This window comes from Perognathus longimembris, chromosome 6, assembly GCF_023159225.1.
Source record: "Perognathus longimembris pacificus isolate PPM17 chromosome 6, ASM2315922v1, whole genome shotgun sequence".
NCBI lineage: Eukaryota > Metazoa > Chordata > Mammalia > Rodentia > Heteromyidae > Perognathus > Perognathus longimembris.
Genome location: NC_063166.1, coordinates 46,654,703 through 46,679,398, shown reverse-complemented (window position 1 = coordinate 46,679,398; position 24,696 = coordinate 46,654,703). Strand labels below are relative to the sequence as shown.

General features: G+C 38.9%; 1 pseudogene; it reads left to right on the top strand.

Annotated features, from left to right (window-relative positions):
- The first annotated feature begins 22,946 nt into the window (after positions 1–22,946).
- Positions 22,947–24,004, top strand: LOC125352302 (annotated as a pseudogene).
- The last annotated feature ends 692 nt before the right edge of the window (positions 24,005–24,696 follow it).

Genomic DNA, 24,696 nt, shown 5'->3' with positions numbered 1-24,696 from the left:
GCAGGAGAGGCTGGCTTTGCCCAGGCTTCCAGGTGGTTATGGGATTGAATGGGTGCTCCTTCCTAGGTGAACAGAACCCCAGGGCCTCCAACATTCAGTGGAGTCACAGCTGTCTTTTGAAATTTGAAATAGAGACTTGTTGGAAGAAAGTCAAATCACCTAATCTGGTCCATGTGATGTGATGTGTGCATGCATGTGCATGCTTTTCTCTGTGTGTGTGCATGTGCACGTGAGTGTGTGTGTGTGTGTGTGTGTGTGTGTGTGTAAGCACTCCTTTGCATGCTCTCAGTATGAACAACAGATTTGCTTAGGGTCTGGAAGTGACTAAGAATCTTACACCCCAGATCTTAACTTCACTTCTCATGTTCTTTTAATGTACTTGAAACAGAGCTGCCTGAGTTAGACCAAGCCAAGCCAAGGAAAGGTTAGGCTGGCCATAATTAAAAACTTCTAATCAAATAGAGAATGGAAGAAGAAGAAAGTCTGGCATCTGACTTCCAGGTTCATTATCCATTCACTAGGCTTGGAGTACTTCAATTAAATTGTTACTAGACTTTGAGTTAGGCCAAGAATTAGTTCTACCATCCATTTTGATCTGAGTACTAACAGTTCAGAAAAAAAGCGAGAGAGAGGCCCCACTGTTTCTGCTCTGCAATGATGTGGTGATAAATTGAATTATGTTTCATTTGGAAAATTGGCAGGATAATATTTTTAATGGTGGGATAACTTCCATGGAGAAAATTTCTACTATTTATCATCATTTCCACTTAAGTATACTCTATGTCATTAATAAAAGGATGAAGGGAAAGAGTAAGATTAACAACAAACGAGAAGAAAAGGCAGAAGTTGTGGCATTTGGATTCTACAGTTCTTATCTTCCCTCCCTCCCTCCCTCTCTTCCTCTCTATCTTTCTCTCCCTCCCTCCCTCCTTCCCTCCCTCCCTCCCTCCCTCCCTCCCTCCCTCCCTTCCTTTCTTTCTTCCCATCTGTTCCGGTGCTAGGGGGCACAGTCACTTAGCTTTTTCACTGAAGGCTGATACTCCACTACTTGAGCAACAGCTCCACTTCCAAACTTTTTTTTGCTGGCTAATTGAACATAAGAGACTTTCCTGCCTGGTTTTGGCTTTGAACAGCAATCCTCAAATCTCACTCTTAAGTAGCTAGGATTACAAATGTGCGCCACTGTGTGATTCTATATTTTTAAAGTAGGGATGACAAGGTTTCTGGTTTTAGATATTTGCTTTCCCATTGCAATGTTTGTGTGAAAGCATTGATCTCAAGTGCTCTTACTATCTTGGGCATGGTTTCCACATATAGAATTGAATTATTAATAAGAATTTCACATGTCTATGAGCACCTGCTGTCTTCTTTGGGTCAGTACATTTTCATCATTTCTGAGAACATTAATCACTCAAGTCAAATTGCTATTTAGTTTCATATAGTACTTAGAAGCAGAAACTTATTTTGAGTTAAATTTAGACTTCCACAGAAGTACAGGGAGTTCTGTATCCCCTCACCCAACTTGCCCTCATGCTAGCAGTTGGCTTAACTGGACCAGAGTTAGAGTAACCAGGGATATGACTCTTACATTATAGTATTAGATAAATCACGGAGCTTATTGAATACACAGAACTTTCAGAAATAATTAGAAAGGACAGAAAACAAATTATAGGAAATATGCAACTATCAATATGGGGGTGACGGTGAGCAGGGTCTAAATTATACAAGCACCATCACAGAGAAAGTGAGGGGAATGCACAGGTGAGAGACAGAAATATTATGACATAGGAAAAATAAGGCTGGTTTATGGGTACTATTATATTTACACTCATAGAGTAATAGGTTTGGGTTTGCTATTGCCAGAAGGTGACTACAGGTAATAAGAAGATATTTTTCAAAAATGTCCAAAGAAACCTGGACACCTGTGGCCCACACTTGTAATTACAGCTACTCAGTAGACTGAGATCTGAGGATTGAAGTTTGAAGCCAGCCATGGCAGGAAAATCTGTGACAGACTTCCAAAAAGTTAGAAGTAAAGCTGTGGATCAAGTGATAGAGTGCTAGCCTTGAGCACAAAAATCTCAATGACAGAGCCAGGATCTGAGTTCAAGTCTCATAACACACACACACACACACACACACACACACACACACACACACACACACACACACACACACACAGAAGGAGATGACAAGAAGAAAAGGAACAATGACATCTTTCTATTTACCACATGGGTAATCTAGAGATGATTATTAAGGGAAATACACCAAGGAAAAAAAGAAAAATGTTTGGTGATCTCATTGACATGTGCAACAAAGAAAAAATTGCCCATGTTTATGGAGATGAGAATGATGTAATGGTTCAAAAGGCCAGGCAAGGGAGGAGATAAAATGTGAGATGCAGGGCACAGATATAAAGTACTAGGCTGGAAGGATAAATACATGTTGCAATCTAACCTGTGACAGGATGACAAAAGTTAATAAGATCATACTGCACCAGAACTTTCATTGAATGAATAAGGTTTAACTAGTCTTCTCACAAAAACATAACTATGGGATTTGACAATTATGCTAACTTGCTTTACATAGTAACCATTTACTGTCTGTCTGTCCGTCTCTCTCTCTCTATCATCTATCCATCCCATAACATCAGTTTCCAGCCTCAAATATACACTGCAAGATTTATAAAGACAATAGGAATACAGATGTTTTGAAAGCCTGAATCAAACATAGAGGTAGTTGTGAATATTGACATGGGCATGAACACAAAACATGTGCAATAGGAGTTCCATTGTCCAAAGTGCAGGGGAATTACAAGTCAAAAAAATTCAGTATGTTAAAGTGCCCTGGATTCCATAAGTACCATATGAGTGGGGAGGTGAGTAAATGGTTACATTTTTTAGCATTCTTTTCTATTCTGGCAGGAAGCAAAAGTGATTCATTTATCATCATTTTACTACATTTTGCAAATCAAAATCAATTCAAGGTAATGGGAAACACACATAGAATGGCGCTTATAGAGGGAAGTCCTTGTAGCATTGAGTTGTGGTGGGATTAAAAAAACATGAGCTTCTGAGTTGGGCCCCAAGGATTCACACCTGTCATCCTTGAGTCTCCTAGGCTGAAATCTATAGGATCACAGTTTTAACCCAGCCTGGACCAAAAAGACCTCACAACACTTTCATCTCCAAAATAACTACCAAAAGGCCAGACTGGAGGCATAGCTAAAGAGGTAGAGTATGTGCTATGAACAAGCAAGTGTTTTATGCCTGAAGTTCAAACCCCAGTGGGAGTGAAAAGAATAAAAATAGAACACACTGCCCCCACCAACAATGAATACAAATTGGTACATTCAACTATATGACATTTGAGAGCTATATTTCCAAAGATAAAGTTGCAGAGTGAGAAAGGCTTTTGTTGTGTGTGTTATGACATCCAGAGTATCTATAGAATTTCTGCAGATCAGTGAGGAGATGTGTCCAATCTTATTTGTAGTCAGAAAAATGCAAATTAAAGTCACCATGGAATGCCACTATCCACCCACTAGAATTCTAAAATTGGCAGCAATGAAAGATTCCAAGTATTGGTGAGGATATGAAACAACTAAAACTCATATACAGCATAAATTTGTATCTAGTCTTTGGCAATTCTCATGATAGTTTTAATGTTTGCATTTTTGATTACCTGACAATCCCACTGTTAGATATAGGCCCAAGAGAAACACTTGCCTGTGGGTCAAGATGCACCTTCAAATATGCTCATAGCAGTTTTATTTGAATAGGTGAAAATTAGAAGCAATACTCCTAAACATCACTCTTAAATGAGTCAATAAATCATGGCATATTTATGAAATTAATTTTGTACAACATTAAGCAAAAACTGGTGGTATTGCCCTAAAACCTGAGTGCATTTTGTATTCATAAAGTTGACAAAGGAAACAAAAAGTATGAAAGCACATGTGTAATATTACTCTATTTATGAATAATAAGAAATGAAAACTGGAGTATGGTTGTTTTCTAGAAATAAATGTAAATGAAGTAAAAGTAATTTAAAAGCAAACAATTGGTATGAATGCACAATTATGTCACTTGGGGAAGTAAGCAGCAATTGCCAAGTGATATATCGTGTCTGAAACCAGTTATGTTGTCTTTCATGAACTGGGTGGTAATTTCATGATGTTTGTTGTTGTTGGTTGTGGGGCTTGAACTCAGGATCTGGGCTCTGTCCCTGATTTCTTTCACTCAAGGCTAGCAGTCTATCACTTTGAGTCACAGCACCACTTACAGCACCACTTTTCTTTTCTTTGACACATTTTTCAACTTATATGTTCATTGTAACACAATTTTTCTTTAAAAATTATCATGTCACTGTCTCTGCTTCTTTGCTCAAGGCTAGCTCTGCACCACTTGAGCCACATCTCTACTTTGGGCTTTTTGCTGGTTATATCGAGATTAGACTATCAGGGATTTTTTTCTGCCTGGGTTGGTTTCAAACCTCAGATCTCAGCCTCCTGAGTAGCTTGGACAGGTGTAAGCCACCAGCATCCAGCTTGTATGTTTTCCTTTAGAATAAAAAGTAAAATGAAACAAAATTTTTGGCAGCCTACAATTACCTGTAATAAAGCGCTGGGGATATGGCCTAGTGGCAAGAGTGCTTGCCTCCTATACATGAAGCCCTGGGTTCAATTCCCCAGCACTACATATATAGAAAATGGCCAGAAGTGGCGCTGTGGCTCAAGTGGCAGAGTGCTAGCCTTGAGCAAAAAGAAGCCAGGGACAGTGCTCAGGCCCTGAGTCCAAGGCACAGGACTGGCCAAAAAAAAACCACACCAAACATACATGTAATAAAGCTATTCACAAATATTTGGAACATTTACCTAAGGAAAAAAATCTGAGAGGGGTAGAGATTGTTACATATTAAATATGGAAGCTTCTGCTAAGAAAACTTGTGGGTGGGGACACAAGGGGAAGAATGGGGGAGAATTAAGGAAAGGGTGACATTGTCAAGAAGCAGTTATAACCTGACTTATGCAATTGTAACTCTTTTATACAATTACTTAGTAATAGCAATAATTTTTTATAATAAGAACAGAATTATGTGACATTTATTATTTGCACATAAAAATAGACATCAAAGCTAAGTCAACTGCACTTATATTATGCCATTCACAACATTTTTCCTAGGGGAACTTTCTTTTTTTTAAATTTATTTATTTATTAAACAAAATTTTTTTGACAAGGTGTTGTGCAAAAGGGTACAGTTACATAGTAGGGCAGTATGTACATTTCTTGTGCTATCTTACACAGTGTTTTTCTTTCCCTTTCCTAGGTCAGGTAGATGTATATACAATACACAATGTACCAAGAACATATACAGTAGCCACGTGGACTACGCCAAAGAAAATTCGCCTAGGTCTTTAAATGTAATGTCTACTATAGACAGTATGTTGACAATAGTCTTATTTGAACATACATACATAGCTTTTGAGCTATTGTGATCCACTGAGAGGTCAATTTTTGACCTTTATATGTTGAGTAGTTGTTTGGTTTTAGTTACATAATGTAGGGTCGCTGACCCAAACCTGTGGGAAATACCATTTGACAAGAGGTTTTTGGTTTCACAGACCTGGTCTCTACTGTCTCCCTGTCACCCCATCTTAACAGTCATATATTAGGGAGATCATGCCCCTTTGTTTTCTGTGTTCTAGGCTTGTCTCGCTCAACATTATTTGTTCAAGTTCTGACCATTTCCCTGTGAATAACAATATTTCACCATTCCTAATCACTATGTAGTATTCCATTGTGTATAGGTACCATATTTTTTGGATCCATTCATCTGTGGAGGGGCATCTGGGCTGATTCCATATTTTGGCTATTGTGAATTGTGCAGTGATAAACATGGAAGTGCAAATGTCTTTTTGATATCTTGGGACCTGCTGTTCAGGATAGCCTAGAAGTGGAATGGCTGGGTCATAGGGTAGGTCTATATTGAGCTTTTTGAGAAACCTCCACACTGTTCTCCAAAGTGGTTGCACTAATTTGCACTCCCACCAACAATGGAGAAGGGTTCCTCTTTCCCCGCACCCCCTCCAGCATTTGTTGTTGCCTGAGTTCAGAGTATAGGCCATTCTAACTGGAGTGAGGTGGTATCTCAGGGTTGTTTTTATTTGCATTTCCTTTACTACCAGGGATGTTGAACATTTCCTCATATGTTTCTTTGCCATTTTTATCTCTTCTCTTGTGAAGTCTCTCTTTAGCTCCTTTGCCCATTTCCTAATTGGTTTACTGGGCGTGGAGGGGCTTAGTTTGTTGAGTTCTCTGTAGATGACAGATATTAGGCCTTTGTCTGTTGCTGTGCTGGTAAAGATCTTTCCCATATGGTTGGCTGTATTGCTATTTTGATGACTATGTCCTTAGCTGTGCAGAAACTTTTTATTTTGTAGTAGTCCCATTTGTCGAGTCTTTCCCCTATTTGTTGTACCCCTGGGACTAGATTCAGGAAGTTCCTTCCTGTGCAAGTTCTAGCGTCTTTCCAACTCTGTCCTTCAGTAGTTTCAAGGATTCAGGTGTGATATTGAGGTCCTTGATCCATTTTGAGTTGATCTTGGTGCATGGTGATAGGCTTGGGTCTACTTTGAGTTTTCTGCATATGGCTGCCCAGTTCTCCCAGCACCAATAGTTGAAGAGGCTATGTATGTCTTTAGCTCCTTTGTCGAATATCAGCTGACTGCATGAGTGCAGTTTTATTTCTGGATCTTCAATTCTAATCCATTGGTCTTCCTGTCTGTTTTTATACCAATACCAGGATGTTTTTGTTATGATGGCTCTATAGTAGAGCTTGAAGTCTGGTATTGTGATACCTCCTGCACTGCTTTTTTGCCTAGAATTGCTTTGGCTATTCTAGGTCTTTTGCTGTTCCATGAATTTATGGATTGCTTTCTCTATTTCAGTGAAGAATGTAACTGGGATTTTGATAGGGATTGCATTGAATTTGTATAACAATTTGGGCAATATGGCCATTTTCACCATATTGATTCTGCCTACCCATGAGCATGGGAGGTCTTTCCATCTCCTTGTGTCTTCTTTGATTTCCCTTATTAGATTTTTATAGTTCTCATTAAATAGGTCCGTAACGTCCTTGGTTAGGTTGATCCCCCTAGGGGAACTTTCAATGCATGGAGAAGAATGGACAGCACTGGGTGTGAAACCAGTGTGAGAAGAATCTGTGTGCACTGGGTGTGACTTTGAACAAGTGGCACACCTTTTGGAGCCCGTTTCTTCCTTCTAAAATTAATATACCATTATTTATCTCATATACATGTTTTCAGGCTTAGCAAAGCTGACATCTAAAGTGATTGCTCAAGGTGGGCATCTTAATAAATAATAACTGTAATCATATTTCTATTTCTTGGTTAATGCCATATTTCATATATTAACCCAGAGATCAATTGTGTCTAAAAATCCTGGAATCTCCAAAGGATCCTTACTAAAAAGGGAAGAATGCCATCCTAGTGATGGTCACATTGCTGCATTGTAGGAAGGGTTGAATGAGATAATAGGGTACTTGAGGACATTTCAAACAGTAATTGAATTCCTCAATTAAAAAAAAAAGGTATTTTCAGTGGCCAGGAGCCAGTAGGTTACATCTGTAATCATAGCTACTCAGGAGGCTGAGATGTGAGGATTGAGGTTCAAAGCCATCTGGGGGTAGCAAAGTCCTGAAGACTCTGATTTTGAACTAACTGCCCCCAAAGCTGGAAATGGAGCCATGGGTCACGTGGTAAGAGCATTGACCAAAAATCTCAGGGATAGAACCCAGGTCCTGAATTCAAGCCTTGGAACTGACACACACACTCCCAAAGGTATTTTCAAAAGTGTAAATGAGATGAAGGGAAATCAGAGCCTGGGGCTAGAAAGTGGTGGGCACTGAGGCCTTGCTCAGAGAATGGAGAGAGCTGGGAAAGGGCTTCCTGTCCTCTGAAGGTGAGATCCAGTCCACTAAAAGTGGCCAGCAGGGAGGAGCACAATTATAAAAGCCTAGGATTTTATGTCATTGCATAGAAAAAAGAAACAAATCATGGTCTATTTCCTTGGGTATGTGTAATTTTCAGGGTTTATTGGACATCACAGTGAAGGATAACTTTTTAAAAATAAATTATAAATTCTTCTTATTTCAAAGACTGAATAAAGTGTACCTCTATCCCCCCTCCCCCAACCTCCCAGGACATTTGGGATGAAAGCCCTGAACACAGGAAGCCTCACACCACTTGCAGATATCTGCCTTGTTCGTGATCTGTGACCTTTTTCAAGGCCTGGGGAGGGACTCATCTCTTAGCACAGAGAAAATCTGTATCTGTGCATGTGCCTGCTCTCATGAGAATGGTAGACCTCATCCATCACAGGAGGAATACAGAGAATGATTGTTCTGGGTGAGCTGAGGAAAATCACTGGAAGGCTTCACAGCAAAGGGTCACTGGTAGCAGTGTATGGTGGGGAAATACAGAATTTTGTGTATATGGGGTGAGATGAGGTGGGTAGGGATGCTGAAATTACTCTGGAAAGATGCTTGCCAATTGATTGAAGTTCAGGTCTGCAGCACAATCTCTCTTTCATTTTCTATTTCTGTACCATGCCATGTTTTTAAAGCTTTATGTAAGTGTGTATGACACATTTCCCTGCTGGACTATCTAAATCTGAGCAAGAGTAATCCAGTCATGGTTCTTTTCACTGCTCCAAAACTGATTACTTCTAAGAGGCCTGTTTTTAAATATCCATATGAAGAATATATAGAAAAATGATCCTGGCAATGGAAAGGTACAATTTATAGGAAAAAGTATACCCCCCCCCCACCTTTTTTTTTCTTTTTTAGTCATGAGGCTTGAACTCAGGGCCTGGGCACTATCCCTGAACTTGTTTGTTCAAGGCTAGCTAGCACTCTGCCACTTTGAGCTCCACTTCCTGCTTTCTGGTGGTTAATTGGAGGTAAGAGTTATACAGCCTACTACTAGCCTGGCTTCAAACTATTATCCTCAAATCTCAGCCTCCCAGTTAGCTAGGATTACAGGCATGTGGCACTATCCCAATTTTATGACCATTATCTACCTATATATTTTATGAGCATACATCTACCTATATGTCATACAAATTTAAGTTTACTCTAAGTCTATTCTAACATATAATTACTATCATATAGATCTTCATTTTAATGTTTCTTTTAAAACTATGCTCCCAGGTAGAAAATATAATAAAACTGTTTTGTCAAACTTTTAGTTAGCTTATATCTTCAGGAGCATTTCTGAATATCGGAAAGCATAGAACTGATGCAAACTAACACTGCAAAACAAAGACTTATAGCCACTGTAAATTGAAATTATCTAAGAAAGTACTGATAGATATTAAATTATCTCCCCTGGGACTACAATAAGGAGACTTTAAGACTTCTCTCTATTGTTTTATTTTAGATTATCCATATTATATTTTATTCTATGTGTGGGCATGTCACAATAAAATCCCTTACTATACACAATTTTCTATACGCTAACAAAGAGGAAGGAATATAAAAAGGAAATATATAAGTGATTTTTAGAAGTTAAAAAGAAATGGCACTTTCTGTCAAAGGTGTATAGGTGGCAAAAGCAAAGAAAATAAGCCCCACTAAAAGAGTGAGAATTAGAGAACCTTGAGAGTAGAAAGATGGAAAAAGTAAAGCAACATTTATCTTATAGCAAGCCGGCGTATCTGCCATTTCACAGTTGATGGTCCTAGCATCCAATTGTATCCCAGGCACCACAGACTTAAAACAGAGGAGAAGGCTGAGGCAGAAAGAATGGAAGCTGAAGTGTCTCCATAATGTGAAAAAAATTCTATCAGATATAGTAGAAATGGAGTCACAAAACAACACAAATTTCTAGACTATGGATATTTTGAGTAGACTTGCATACATTTATTTTCAGAAGCACAATGGAGGCAGAAAACTTTAGAAAATCTTTCTGCTCTTGAGAGAAAATGTAATCAAGACTCAGTTATTTACAGCTCAAGAATATAAGCTGATATGTTATAACATAATGTCATTGTTTAACTGCACACACACAGCATTTGTGCAGGAGGCGTTGGTCCATGAAAGGACTTTATGTGACAGATTCTGTGCCCTGACTGGGAAAACTAAGAGAGTTCACTTAGTTTAGGCTGGGAGCTAGTTGATATAAATTGGGACACTAACCCAATCACAAACAGCAGAGCTGGGGATGCAGTGTAGTCTATCAAAGGCTGATACCTTATGGGTCAGGGACCATTCTAAAAGAGCTTCTTCATGGTGGTGTTTTGGGCATCTAGGGGAATGTCTACAATACTACAGACGTTTCATTCTGTCACCATGGTTGTTACTGACATGCAATGGGTAGGGTTCAGAGTTGTTGCTGAAAACCTCTGAAACACACAGGACAGAACTCACAGCAAGAACCACCTGGCTCCAAGTGTCAATAACGCCAAGATGGAGACACGTCCATCTAAACTGATGTACTTTAAACTCCTGGCAAAAACTGGATCAAAATCCCATCAAACACAAAGCATTTGTAAAGGTAGTTTTGCTCAAAGTGAGAGGCGCTCACTTGACATTTCTACTAACTCAGACACTCTGATACCAGATTCCAGGCGATCTGTTCATGAAAAATGAATTTTCTCTTTGAAAACTACACAATATATTCTATCTGAGCATCAAAATGGAAGAGAGTTTTGATCAGAGAGAATGAGCCTTCAAAGTTGAATTTCAGTCATATGGAAAGTCTTCACAATGCTTGTGAAGTTCCCACTTATAAATACACTTTTAGAAACCTTTTGTTTGCTCTTTTACTCAATGTGTATTTTCCAGACTTTTACTGTATACACAGCCATATATTTTGATGATCGATGAAGTTAGTATCTTTTTTCCTCAAATAATCGAGAACTGAGAAATTATACATGCAGATATTGGACACATTACTCAACTGATCTCAAAATATTTTAAATCAAGATCAGCCTTAGGCAAAAGGCTCAGCTGAACATATGAATGAGGATCTATCCAGAGTATATAGCCCAAGGCTGAGAATTTGAATGTGTGAAAGGAAAACCATGCATAACGCATTTTTGAGTACTTGTTTTTCATTGTGTCTCTAACATTATGCTTACAGAAACTGAACCTCTAGCTATTATTTGATCCATGAGAAAACTGAGACACCTAACCTATTACTTTATAAACTATTTTAAACTAAATTTTGTTGTTCATGCATACATACATACGTATGCATACATACTGTTATTGGAAGATGATATACAGCAGGGTTTTAGTTTCATAAGTTAATGAGTACATTTCTTTTTGAACAATGTCACCCCTACTGTTGCTTTCTCCCAGTTTTTCCCTGCTGTCCCCACCTACAAGTTTTATCGCCTATTTTCAACAAAGGGTTGAGTGAGTTCCACTGCTGCATTCGTTCACTCTTTTTCCCCCATTTCTGTACCTCTCCTTCATTATTCTCCCAAAGACAGGGAAGCTAACAAACAAGAAAAGGAAAACAACAGAAACATAAGTTACATGATAACTAGAATGTGCCTATAAATCTACAGGTAAACACACTGGATGGTTAAAAAAAATAAGTACACTAGAGCATGATAATATACAGGTCTCTAGGGATTCACAGACTGAAGGCCAAAGAAGAATATTCTTAGGAGAAAATCACAAAGGCTCAATAGCTATGGGCTATTTATAAATATTATGTATTATAAATATTATTTATCCTAATGAACTTCAAGAATTGATGTGTTTTTGAGTCCAGGTGAAGTATTTGAATTGTACTAGCAGTGATTCATTTCAGTGATCTTGTCTGTCATATGATCTCAGGAAATCAGTACCTCTCTGTACCCTGGGTGTTTGCTTGAAGTTTGAGGGCTCTGCAGAGAAGAAGGTTTAGGTCTAGAAGATGAGCACAGAAAATGATGGCTCCTTGATGCCCTGGGCATTCTCTGCTGTAAGTTCTTCACTTCTTGTCTGCCTGTAGCTTCATATGGCTTCCCTTCCTCTGTATATCTCCCTTCCTTAGGAAACCAGGCTTTGATTTATGGTCCTTCTTTGTTCAGTATGGCCACATCTAACTCCTATTGAAAAGATTGTCTTTGCAAGTAAGGTTGTATTGTGATGTTTTGTTTTTGTTTTTGTTTTTGTTTTTTGGCCAGTCCTGGGCCTTGGACTCAGGGCCTGAGCACTGTCCCTGGCTTCTTCCCGCTCAAGGCTAGCACTCTGCCACTTGAGCCACAGCGCCGCTTCTGGCCGTTTTCTGCATATGTGGTGCTGGGGAATCGAACCTAGGGCCTCGTGTATCCGAGGCAGGCACTCTTGCCACTAGGCTATATCCCCAGCCCCTATTGTGATGTTTTTGATGATTGTGAAATTTCAGAGAAAACAATCTTACAGAAAACATAGAATTTAGACTTTTCATGTTTGTTAAAAATTTGTTCTTTTCTCTGAATTTTTAAAAACTTGTGTCAATCAGATGCAAGGGGAGGTCATTTTAATATGTCTATACATGTAAAATGCATTATGATCAAAATAAATCAATGGACTATAATAGTTATATTAAGGCTATTCACATTTAAAATGTTTCTTACATAATTGGATTAATTACTATATGTATAAAATCATTTTCACTGCACTTATTTTTTTATTGCCAGATTTCTTGCCTTATCTAGTTTTAATTATTATAAAATGATCTCTTATCTCTTAGTTTTTCAACTATAGTCCTTTTACAATTTTTAAAAATGTAGTTATTATAAAGGTGAAGTGGAGAAATGTTACTGTTACATAAGTCGTTTTATAATTTTAATAGTTACTCTACTGTTTTCCATATACATTTGTAACTAATTATTAATTCCATATCATTTCAGAAGAAAATTATAACACTGTATACTCAAATTTTCTTCCTATTTCTTTTATCACTGCTGACACCCATTCTATTAATCCATATGCTACAATTGTCAGTAGAGTAGAGCTGTTTATACTTTAATGGAATACTTAGCTATTAGTTGTTTAAGAATAAGAAAAAATATTTGATTTCATCTTCTTTATTGTGTTTCTTTCTTAAACTATTTTTATTAGTATAGTCAATAAGGCAAGGGGTTTCACTGAGATAATTCCATAGGTATATGCAGTGTCCTTTGAACAATTTCACCCCTCTACTGTAGTCCCATAACCTTCTCCCTATCCATTTTCTCTATTCCTTTTCTGATATTCTTCCCTTCTTTCCATGGATCCAATTTGTCATAGCTAAAATATGGAACCAACCCAGATGCTCCTCAGTAGACGAATGGATCAGGAAAATGTGGTACATATACACAGTGGAATTTTATGCCTCTATCAGAAAGAATGACATTGACCCGTTTGTAAGGAAATGGAAGAACTCAGACCTGTGACCTCTATTTTTCCTTATTTTTTGAGGAACTTCTTTTTACCTATCTTACCAGCTAAGTCTGCTGGTAAAGAATGCCTTCAGTTGCTGGATTTTTAAAAAATTTTTGTTTATTTTTACTTATTTGTTTTAATTTTTATTGTCAAAATAATGTACAGAGGGTCACATTTACATATGTAAGGAGTGAGTACTGTGCATAGGCAATTTTACTGTGTATAGAATTCTAGATGATAAGGTGATTTCTGTACAACCCTTCAAATGCCTCATTTCATTCTTCTTATTCATTCTTAGTTCTTATGGGAAGTCTGATTCTGTAGCCTTGATCCTGCATGTGTTAGGGGACCTCCTCCCACCCTGAGCTGTTTCAAACATCGCTCACATACACTTTTTTTGTGCAGTTGAGTAATTCATTGGGTTTTTAGAATTTTTAATGTCAAGGTGATTGATGTACAGAGGGGTTACAGTTTCATACATAAGGCACTGAATACATTTCTTATCAAACTTGTTACCTCCTCCCTCATTTTTCACTCACCTTCCCTCCTCCCAAATTCCCTCCCCTCCTAAGTTGTACAGTTAATTTACAACATATTGTCTTGTACGTATTGCTGTTACATTGGTTCACCTTTTACCCTTTGTTTCACCATTTTGATGTTCCCCTTCCCTTCCCTGATTCAGACAAACATATATACAATACCCAGGGTATCAAAATCAAATACAGTGACAACAGGGGAAAAAGCAATAGAAAGAAAAAGAAAAGATAAAGGCATAATTTCACATTGTACATTGAAAATAACAACAACAATGATAAACCACTTATATAACTTGGAGCTCATTTTGCTTAGCATCATCTTATGTGCTCATATGCACTAGCTATTGGGCTACTGTGATCATCTGCTAGGACTATCCTAGACATATACTAATTATTGAAAATGAGGGAAAGCATACAGTCTATGTTTCTTTGGATTTGGCTCACTTCTATTTTTCAAGGCTTTCCATTTCCTTATGAATGAGGAAATGCCATTCTTTCTGATGAAAGCTTAGAATTCCATTATGTATATATACCACAATTTCTTGAACCATTTATGCCCCTACTGAGGGGCATCTGGGTTGCTTTCATATTTTAGCTATGATAAATTGTGATACAATGAACATGAATGTGCTGGTAGCTTTAGTGTGGTGTTGCTTGTGATCATTTGGGTAAATGCCCCAAAGCGGAGTTGCTGGTTCATAGGGGAGCTCTATGTTTAGCCTTTTGAGGAACTTACATACTACTTTCCAGAGTGGTTGAGCAAGTTTACACTCCCACCAACAATGTAGTAGAGTTCCCTTTTGGCCACATCCCTGCCAGCATCTGTTGTTATTAGTTTTCTTGATAATGGACATTCTTACTGGGGTGAGGTAAAATCTCAATCTTGTTTTGATTTACATTTCTTTTATGGCCAGAGATGCTGAGCACTTGTTAATGTGCCTCTTGGCCATTCTTATTTCTTCTTCAGGGAAGTCTCCTTTTAAGTCTTTAGTCAACCTATTAATGGGGAAGTTATTTCTTTAAGGATTTGTTTTGGGGGGGATTAATTTTTTGAGTTCTAAGTGTATTTTAGATATGAGGCCCTTCTCCCAATCTGTGGGTTTTCTATTTATCTTGCAAGCTATGTTGTTTGCCATGCAGAAGCTCTGAAGTTTGATGCATTCCTATTTGTTCAAACTTTCTTTGATTCTTTTGTGTTTCTGGGCTTTTATTAAGAAGGTTTTGATCTGTACTAAGGAGCCCAAGTGTTTCTCCTATTCCTTCCTGCAATATTTTCAGGTTATCTGCTTTTACCTTGAGGCTTTTGATCCATTTGGAATTGATTCTGGTGTGGTGTGATATATAAGGATCTAGGATTCATTTTTTATTTAACAGGTGTTTAACCAATTTTGCCAGCACCATTTGTTGAAGAGGCTCTCTTTAAAAAATAGAATGGAAAAAAGACAGTTCAGGTACATTTTGAAGATGATATATAGCGATATGGTCTTTGTTCTGTTTGATGTTCTCTGAGCTTCTTAGATCTGTTGTTTAGTGTTTGTTTCTAATTTTGTAAAATTTATGGTTGTTATTTCAAATCTGTGTTTTTTCTTTTTATTTAATACTTCTAGTATTTCAATTATTTATATGTGACAACTTTCACTGCTCCATAATATTCTTTCTCTCTCTGTCTGTCTCTCCGTCTCTCTCTGTCTCTGTCTCTTTCTCTCTGTCTCTGTCTCTGTCTCTCTCTGTGTCCTTATTTTGTTGATGGTACTGGGAACTGAAAGAAAGACCTTACGTTCACTGGACTGGGGCTCTTCACCAAGATCATTTTACCTTCATTATTTTTCAGATGCAGTTTTCTTTTCTGTCTGGGCTACCAGGCCTCACACAGGTAAGATGACAGGCTCACATCATCATAGCCAAGAGGATATGTCCATTTTCAGCTTAGTTACTAGAGTCAAATTATAATATCTCTATTAATAAATTATAAATTTTAATTTACATTTTCTTTTTTTTTTTTTTTGGCCAGTCCTGGGCCTTGAACTCAGGGCCTGAGCACTGTCCCTGGTTTCTTCCTGCTCAAGGCTAGCACTCTGCCACTTGAGCCACAGCGCCGCTTCTGGCCGTTTTCTGTATATGTGGTGCTGGGGAATCGAACCTAGGGCCTCGTGTATCCGAGGCAGGCACTCTTGCCACTAGGCTATATCCCCAGCCCCTTAATTTACATTTTCTGAGTTTTAAATGTATGTATCCCTTTTAAATATGATTATAGTATAATGCTATTTTTGTATTAAATAGATAACACAGGTTGGGGACAAAGTTCAGTGCAAGAGTATATGATAGCATGCCTAAGGCCCTCAGTTTGATCCTCTGTACAGAATAAAAGTGATAAAGAAAAGTAGGAAGCATAGAAAAATGGAGGGAGGGAGGAAGATAAGGAAGCAAGAAAAAAGGAAGTGAAGAAGAAAACATGCTTCTGTGAGTTTGACAAGTGTCTCTCAAGTCCATGTGGTAGAGACTTGGTCCCCAGGGTGGGACATTTAGAAGGTTGAATAACCTTGAGGATATAGGTCTTCATAGTAAGTGGTTAGGTCATCTGGGACAGGCGTCATGCGGGACCCTACTCGATTCAGTTGTTCAACTTCACTTCTTGTTTATGAGGTGAGCACTTTGCCACACATCTTAGCCATTGCCATTATAAACCCCACTAACTTGTCACAGTGAGAGGTCTGTCTGCCCAGCTTGGATTACAGTGTTTAAATCACGGGCCAAAAACTTTTCTTCTTACAAATTAATTGCCTTGAGTATTTCCTTACAGTGACAGATAGCTAACTAATACATTTAAGAAGTCAATTTACTTTGAAGTGTAAAGGGGAAAAAAGCAAAATTGATTAAGCTGTGATTTAATAACAAGAGGGGACTTTATCATGCAGTCAATAACTTAATTTTATTTAACTGTGAGAGGGATAATTTTAGATACTTACTTTTTCACTTAGAGTATGATAATGTACATGGGTTCGCATATTCTTTGTGAAAGATTATACTCTAATTTATACTGAGAATCCATCTATCTCAATATTCAGACTGCTTCCTGGATATATGTTATGAGCTTGTAAAATATTGGGAACTCATACACTTCATAGAATTTTGTGCTTTCTAATTTAGTACATTTCCAATATATATCATAAATCATTAGAAATAGAAAGGCTCTCACTACTTACTTGCTGAGCCCAACTATCTTACAGAAGACAAAATAGAAACCAAGGCCTTCTACTTGCCTAAACTTTCTTCCCAGCAGAGGAAAGGGTTGATCCCCCCACTGTTTTTCTCTCCCTGCTTGGCAATATTGCCTGTCCATGCAACCTGCTTTCGAGAGCTTGCAGAATAAACGAGATTCTTTCTGTCAAAGGTCAGTGTTATTGGATTTGCGTTTGAAACAAGAAAAGTCAAACAGATGGTGAAATACCTTCATTTTTCAAAATTTAGCAATGTGTAAGACATCTTTTTTTTTTTTTAAATGATACTTAGGCCAGGCACCAGTAGCTCATGCCTGTTGCCCTAGCTCCTGAAGAGCCTGAGATCCGAGGATCATGGTTCAAAGCCAGCCTAGGCAGGAAAGTCTGTGAGACTTTTATCACCTATTAACCATCAGAAAACCAGAAGTGGTGCTGTTGCTCAAGAGGTAGAGCAGTAGCCTTCTGCTGAAGAGCTCAGGGACAGCACTCAGGCCCAGAGTTCAAGCCCCATGACTGACAAAAAAAAAAAAAAAAGATACTTAGGCAAGTTTTTAATAGGTGGAGTAGTAATTCAGACAAAAATCAAACAAAAAATTCACTATTAGAGTAAAACCCCTTTAAAGAAACTTTATGAAGGATAAATACAGTACTTTATGCATTAATGCCCCTTAACATGCTTACTACTGGTCATAGTGTGAAATATTTTAAAATTCAACACAGACACAACTTGTGCAACCATTCTGGACAGAAGTGTGGAGGTTCCTCAGAAGGCTAAATATAGAGCTCCCCTATGACCCAGAAGCCCCACTTTTGGATATCTACCCAAAAGGTTATAAACAAGACCACACTAAAGCCACCAGCATAACTATGTTCATTGCAGCACAATTTGTCATTGCTAAAATATGGAACCAACCCAGATGCCCCTCAGTAGATGAGTGGATCAGGAAAATGTGGTACATATACACAATGGGATTCTATGCCTCCATCAGAAAGAATGTCATTGCCCCATTCGTAAGGAAATGGAAGGTCTTGGAAAAAATCATACTAAGTGAAGTGAGCCAGATCCAAAGAAACATGGAGTCTATGCTTTCCCTCATAGGGAAAAATTAGTACATCTTTAGGTCAGTCATAGCAGAAGATCACAAGAGCCCAATGTCTATGCCCTTATGAACACATAAGATGATGCTAAGTGAAATGAACTCCACGTTATGAAAACAAGTGTTATATCATTGTTGTATTAATTTTCAACATGCCATGTGAAACTGTACTTTTTTTTTGTTCCTCTTGTTTTCCCATCCTGTGGTTGTACCCCTGCTATCACTGGATCTCATCTGAGTACCCTGGATACTGTATATATGTGTATTAGAACTAGGGAAGGGAAAAGGAATGTAAAAATCGAGAGGCAAAAGATAAAAAGACAAACAATTTCAAAAGCACTACTTACAAAACCATTTGGTATAAACCAACTGTACCACTCATGAGAGGGGAGGGCAAGGGGGAGAGGGACAGGGGAAATGACGGAGGAGGTAACAAGTTGAACAAGAAATGTACTCACTGCCTTACATATGAAGCTGTAACCCCTCTGTACTTCACTTTGACAATAAAGGAAAAGAAAAGCATATTACTGAATAAAATAAATCAGATGAACTCCTGGGTACTGGTTGCTCATGTTTGTAATCCTAGCTACTCAGGTGGCTGAAATCTGAAGATCATGATTTGAAGCCAGCCTGGCCAGAAAAATCCATGAGACCCTTTTCTCCAATTAACCACCAAAAAGATAGAAGTGGGGCTGTGGCTCAGTAGTAGAATACCACTCTTAAGTGAAAAAGTTAAGGACTAGCACCCAGGCACTGAGTTCAAACCCCAGTAGACACACACACACACACACACACACACACACACACACACACACACACCATCAGATAAACTAAGCAAGCATGGACTTAAGTGGGCCTATGCAGTTATATGCTCACGATTACTTACCTAATCATGCTTCTTTATAGTTGGTGTTAGTGTGCTAGATGGTTGCCTTAAACTTGTAAAGTTTAAATAATTCATTTATAAATATGTAAAGTTTTTTTAATCATTGCAATAAAGCTAGACTTGACTTTAAATCATAGCCAAGAATTCAGGAGGTCCCTAAGTCCTGGTCTTCTTATTTATTTGGAAGGAAGGCCATAGCCAAGCACTTCAGGATTAAAGGACTCTGTTTCAGAAACTGAAGGCAGACTAGGAACTAGTAAGGGACCCAACATAGTTACTTTATGATCTGGCAAATACCTGTTACATTCTCACAACAATCTAGTTCTGTAGAGAAGCAACATTGTGTACCAATCAGGACAGGAGAAAAATTATGGCTGTTAGTGGGCAAGAGGCATAAGCATTGACCAGATATGTTTCATATTATATGTTTCTACCTTTTTAATTTGTTTTACCAGGTTCATAATTATTTCCTTTATACAGAGCCATCTGCTGCCCAGAGAGTTTTTATACATAATTCATCCATCCGTGAATTATCTTACTTGCTGATTTCTGAAATTCTCACCTTAGAAATTCATTTATTTGGTAATATGCAAATCCTGTGAGCAGTTATTCATATATTGCTATGAATAATTGCAGCAATCTGATCAAGATTGATTAAACTTTCCAGTCATCAGTGAGAAATGCAGGTACTCTGGACTCTAAGAGTTAACAGGGATCTGTGTCCTGATTTGCAGGACACACACAACAATTTTGTGTAGCTGGGTGTTGGTGACTCATGCTTGTAATCCTCACTATGGGGGGGAGCTGAAATCTGAGGGTAGAAGTTCAAAGCCAACCTGAGCAGGAAAGTTTGTGAAACTCTTATATCCAATTAACCACCAAAAAGTTGGAAGTGGAGCTGTAGTTCAAATGGTAGAGTGCTATCCTTTAGCAAAAATGTTCCAGGACAGCACCAGGCCCTGAATTCAAGCCCAGGACTAGGACACACACACACACACACACACACACACACACACACACACACACACACAGAGGGGGAGAGAGAGAGACATATCATGTGATATTCGACTAGTTTTAGGGGAAATGAGCATTGTTAATTATGAAAGTAAAGAAGAATGCCACTTTTTAAAAGTATGAAGTTCTTAGGAAAATGGGGTGCTGGTGGCTCATGCCTATAGTTCTAGCTACTCAGTAAGCTATGATCTGAGTACTGCAGTTCAAAGCCAGCCCAGTCAGGAATGTCTGTGAGACTCTTATCTTCAATTAACCACCAGAAATCAGTAGTGGAGCTGTGACTCAAAGTGGTAGAGCACTAACCTTGAGCAAAAGGAGCTCAGGAACAGTGCCCAGGCCTCAATTTCAATCCCCATGACTCAAAAAAACAAAAAACCTTCTGGAAAACTGCACAAAGTAAGATACAAATTTGTTTATGGTACTTAAGAGAGGCATAATGGGAGGACCTGTGTGAGTTGGGTTTAATTAAGCAGGGGATCTGCTTATGTCAGATTGGAAGAAAGCTGTTCACCACCTATAGAACAGCATGAGAAAAGCTGATAATGTACTAAATGTTTTCAGTTCATTGTTACCTTTCTTTGGATGGAGTGCAAGACTCATCACCTCAAAATAGGGCACTCTGCTATTGGAGATGACAGCCAAAGCAGGAAGGTGCTTCTGACCTTCTGTTCTCCCTAGAGTAGGTTGGAATACCTAACTAGGAAAGATGTTCTGTAATCTTTCTTCTCTCTTCTCCCCAAAGCTCCTCTTGTGACTGATGATCTACCCCATGTCCTAAGGGAAAGAAAAGTGAGACACTGATGTGAGGCCCAACCCCGGGAGGGCTCCATGCAGATGCCCCCCACCTGTTTAAGTCTGTGCCCAGTACATGAGTTACCCAGGTAATTGGCACATTTGGAGGCAGTTACCTCCTTCTTTTCTGGTGTCAAATCCAATGCACCTGGCCATATTTCCCATCTTTTCCTATATAACCCAGCTCAACACAGTCCAACGCTCTCTTTCCTTTTCTCTTTTACTCTTTCTTGCTCTTTTCTCCTTTTGCCTTCTTCCTTCCCCTCTGTATCCCCACACCTCCATCTTGTGTGGGCTGGCAGTTTGCTTTCCTTCCAATAAACTCCTTTCTGCCTGAACCATGTGGCAGGTTTCCTCTCTGGCTAACCTTAGATCCCTAAACCAGGGAGGGGACAAGGTCAGGAGTCGCTGGATCCTCTCCTACCTCTGCTCTTCTGAGGGTTAATCTGCCTCCTTGAACACCCCTCTTTGGACCAAACTGATGAAATCTGGAGGAACCTTACCTTGGACTTCTTGCCTTTACCATTGCTGGCCATCCATCCACCACACCATCTCTTCTCTAAGTCTGGTAAGTGACTCCTGTCTACAGGTCCTCTGTCTGACCACACCAGAGGAACCCCTTATACTTTTTGGCCAGTATGTCCTCATTTCAGGGATGCCTGAATGGAGAATTTGACTCTATGTCCTTGTGGACCCCCTGTTTATGTCCTTGTATATCCCCCTTTATGTCCTTATGTACTCCTCTATGTCCTCACCAGAGTACTTCATAAAGTCAAAATGCCTCATAGGCTAGAAAATCAGTCTCAATGGCCCAACCTTTTGGCTTGTGCCCTCAAGAGTGCGTGCTATGTGGGCTTGGTTCCAGGGAACTCCCCCACCCCCCAGGTTCCCTCTCAAAGGCTAGCCATTCTGGGTTTGATCTACTCCACAAGCCAAAGGAAAAAGTGGGCACTTTTAGAGAAATAACTCTGACAAGCATTTGTGGTCAATTCCAAATAAGTTATAGCCCCTGCCTCATGAGACTTCTTCCAGGCTTCATTCAAGGACTGGCATCTACCACCAAGGGACAGCTGCTGTTTGCCTTCTCCCAGAGTGGCCACACTTCCTATTGTTTCTGCCCAATGTAATGTGTTTGGCAATATAGATCTCAACTCTCTAAGAGAATCAGCTGGTTTAAAGAGATATCTCAGGCATTGTGTCCCTTCAAGCCCTAGAGCTGAGGGGCCATTTCTTCAATGAGTCTTGGTTCCTTTAGTGCAACATGATATTTAGAAACCATGCCTGGTTTCTATGTGTGACATAACTAAAACCCCATCCTCTCTCTCTCTCTCTCTCTCTCTCTCTCTCTCTGGTTCTTTCTTGTTTTCTCCTTCTGTTTCCCTGTCTCTTATTTCTTTCTTTCTATCTCTAACCATGTCTCTATCTCTCTGTCTATCCATCTGTCTCTCATTCTCATCTTCTGATTCTTTATGTAGACTTTCATACCCATATATTGAACTTGGTGTAGATTATGAATACCCAATATAATTAACCACTTCTAATTACTTTTCTGGTAAAGAATAGTACCTGGAGATAATGAATAAATTTATAAATGAAGCTTTGTGGAAATAGACACATAAGACTGCTTTAAAAGTAGTACAGAAATTCAGGAATGAAGTGTGTGAGTTTGGCAAAATGGTAAAATCTAAGCTGTCATCATTACAACTTTTCATATTAAATGTCCTGTGAGTGTACAAATGAACAATTAGAATTAATTTAAAACTTGGAAAAATTTATGGAGAAAAAACTGTGACCACAAACACTGATTACATTTATATAATCCACTTATTTGAAAACATAACATTTAAAATTTTACCCTTTACTAAAACATCAAAGAAAGGGGTGTCATTGATTAAGATTCATTGTGTCTGTGTACTTCTTGCTTGAATAGCAAGTACATTGCACAACTGCTTAAAAAGTAAAATTAGGCAACTGGGGATGGTTCCTGTTCTCACCCCGCCTGGCCCAGCTTCTTTCAAAATGTCTACTGTTCATGAAATTCTCTGCAAGTTTAGCTTGGAGGGTGATCACTCCACGCCCCCAAGTGCCTATGGGTCAGTCAAGGCCTACACCAACTTCGATGCTCAGTGAGATGCCCTGAACATTGAAACAGCCATCAAGACCAAAGGTGTGGATGAGGTCACTATCATGATCATTCTGACAAATCGCAGCAATGAACAGAGGCAGGACATTGACTTTGCCTACCATAGAAGGAACAAAAAGGAACTTCCGTCCGCACTGAAGTCTGCTTTATCTGGCCACCTGGAGACCGTGATTCTGGGCTTGTTGAAGACTCCTGCTCAGTATGATGCTTCTGAGCTAAAAGCTTCCATGAAGGGGCTGGGAACTGATGAGGACTCTCTCATTGAAATCATCTGCTCCAGAACCAACCAAGAGCTGCAGGAAATAACAGAGTCTACAAGGAAATGTACAAGACCAACCTGGAGAAGGACATTATTTCCGACACATCTGGAGACTTCTGCAAGCTGATTATTGCCCTCGCCAAGGGAAGAAGAGCTGAGGATGGCTGTAATTGATTATGAGCTGATTGACCAGGATGCCTGGGATCTTTATGATGCTGGAGTGAAGAGGAAAGGTACTGATGTTCCCAAGTGGATCAGCATCATGACTGAGAGGAGCATGTGCCACTTGCAGAAAGTATTTGAGAGGTACAAGAGCTACAGCCCTTATGTAATGTTAGAGAGCATCAAGAAAGAAGTTAAAGGAGGCCTGGAAAATGCTTTCCTGAACCTTGTCAAGTGCATTCAGAACAAGCCTCTGTATTTTGCTGACTGCCTGTACGACTCCATGAAGGGCAAGAGGACTCGAGATAAGGTTCTGATTAGAATCATGGTCTCTCACAGTGAAATGGACATGTTGAAAATTAGGTCTGAATTCAAGAGGAAGTACGGCAAATCTCTGTACTACTACATCCAACAAGACACCAAGGGTGACTACCAGAAGGTGCTGCTGTATCTATGTGGTAGAGATGACTGAATCACCTCGTGGCTGGAGCAGCCTGACTCCAAGTCACCTAATATTTTAGAGAATCAGCTGCGACTAACAGACCCCAGAGCCCCTCTCTGTGAAGTCCAGGTGAGCATTGCCCCTCCCCCACTATTTTAGCTGCCTTACACAATACCTGGCTTTCTCTTCAGTCTCTCCTGTAAGCCAAAGACATGAATATTCCAAAGAGTTGGAAGTCAAGTCTATGATGTGAAACACTTTGCTTTCTGGGTACTGTGTCATGAACAAACTTAGTTTTTACTTTAGAAACAAAAAAAGGTAAAATTATAATAAATTATATAGTAAAACATATATTTTAGTAATTGAAATTCAGTGTCTTTTATGGGGCTGTAAAGCTGTCAAAATAAGTGTTTAATTAAATGAAAGCTAAATAATACTAGTGAATAAAAATACTCATTATGAAACATCCTTGAACCAGATCTATAAACTTGTATTTCCAGTATAGAACCTAACAAGCTATTTGAGGGCTGAGGAAGATTCTTGTAATTTGCAGCACTAAAATAAAATCCTGTATTCTAAGATCAGGAGAACTTACTTGTTAAATAGTGAAAAGATCACATTGAGGTGCTTGTTTTTGTTGGGATCAAGGAATAATTTGCTAGAGCATTAAGGATATAACTCTATGACTGATAAGTAGAACCATGTGAAATTGATGTTGTTGT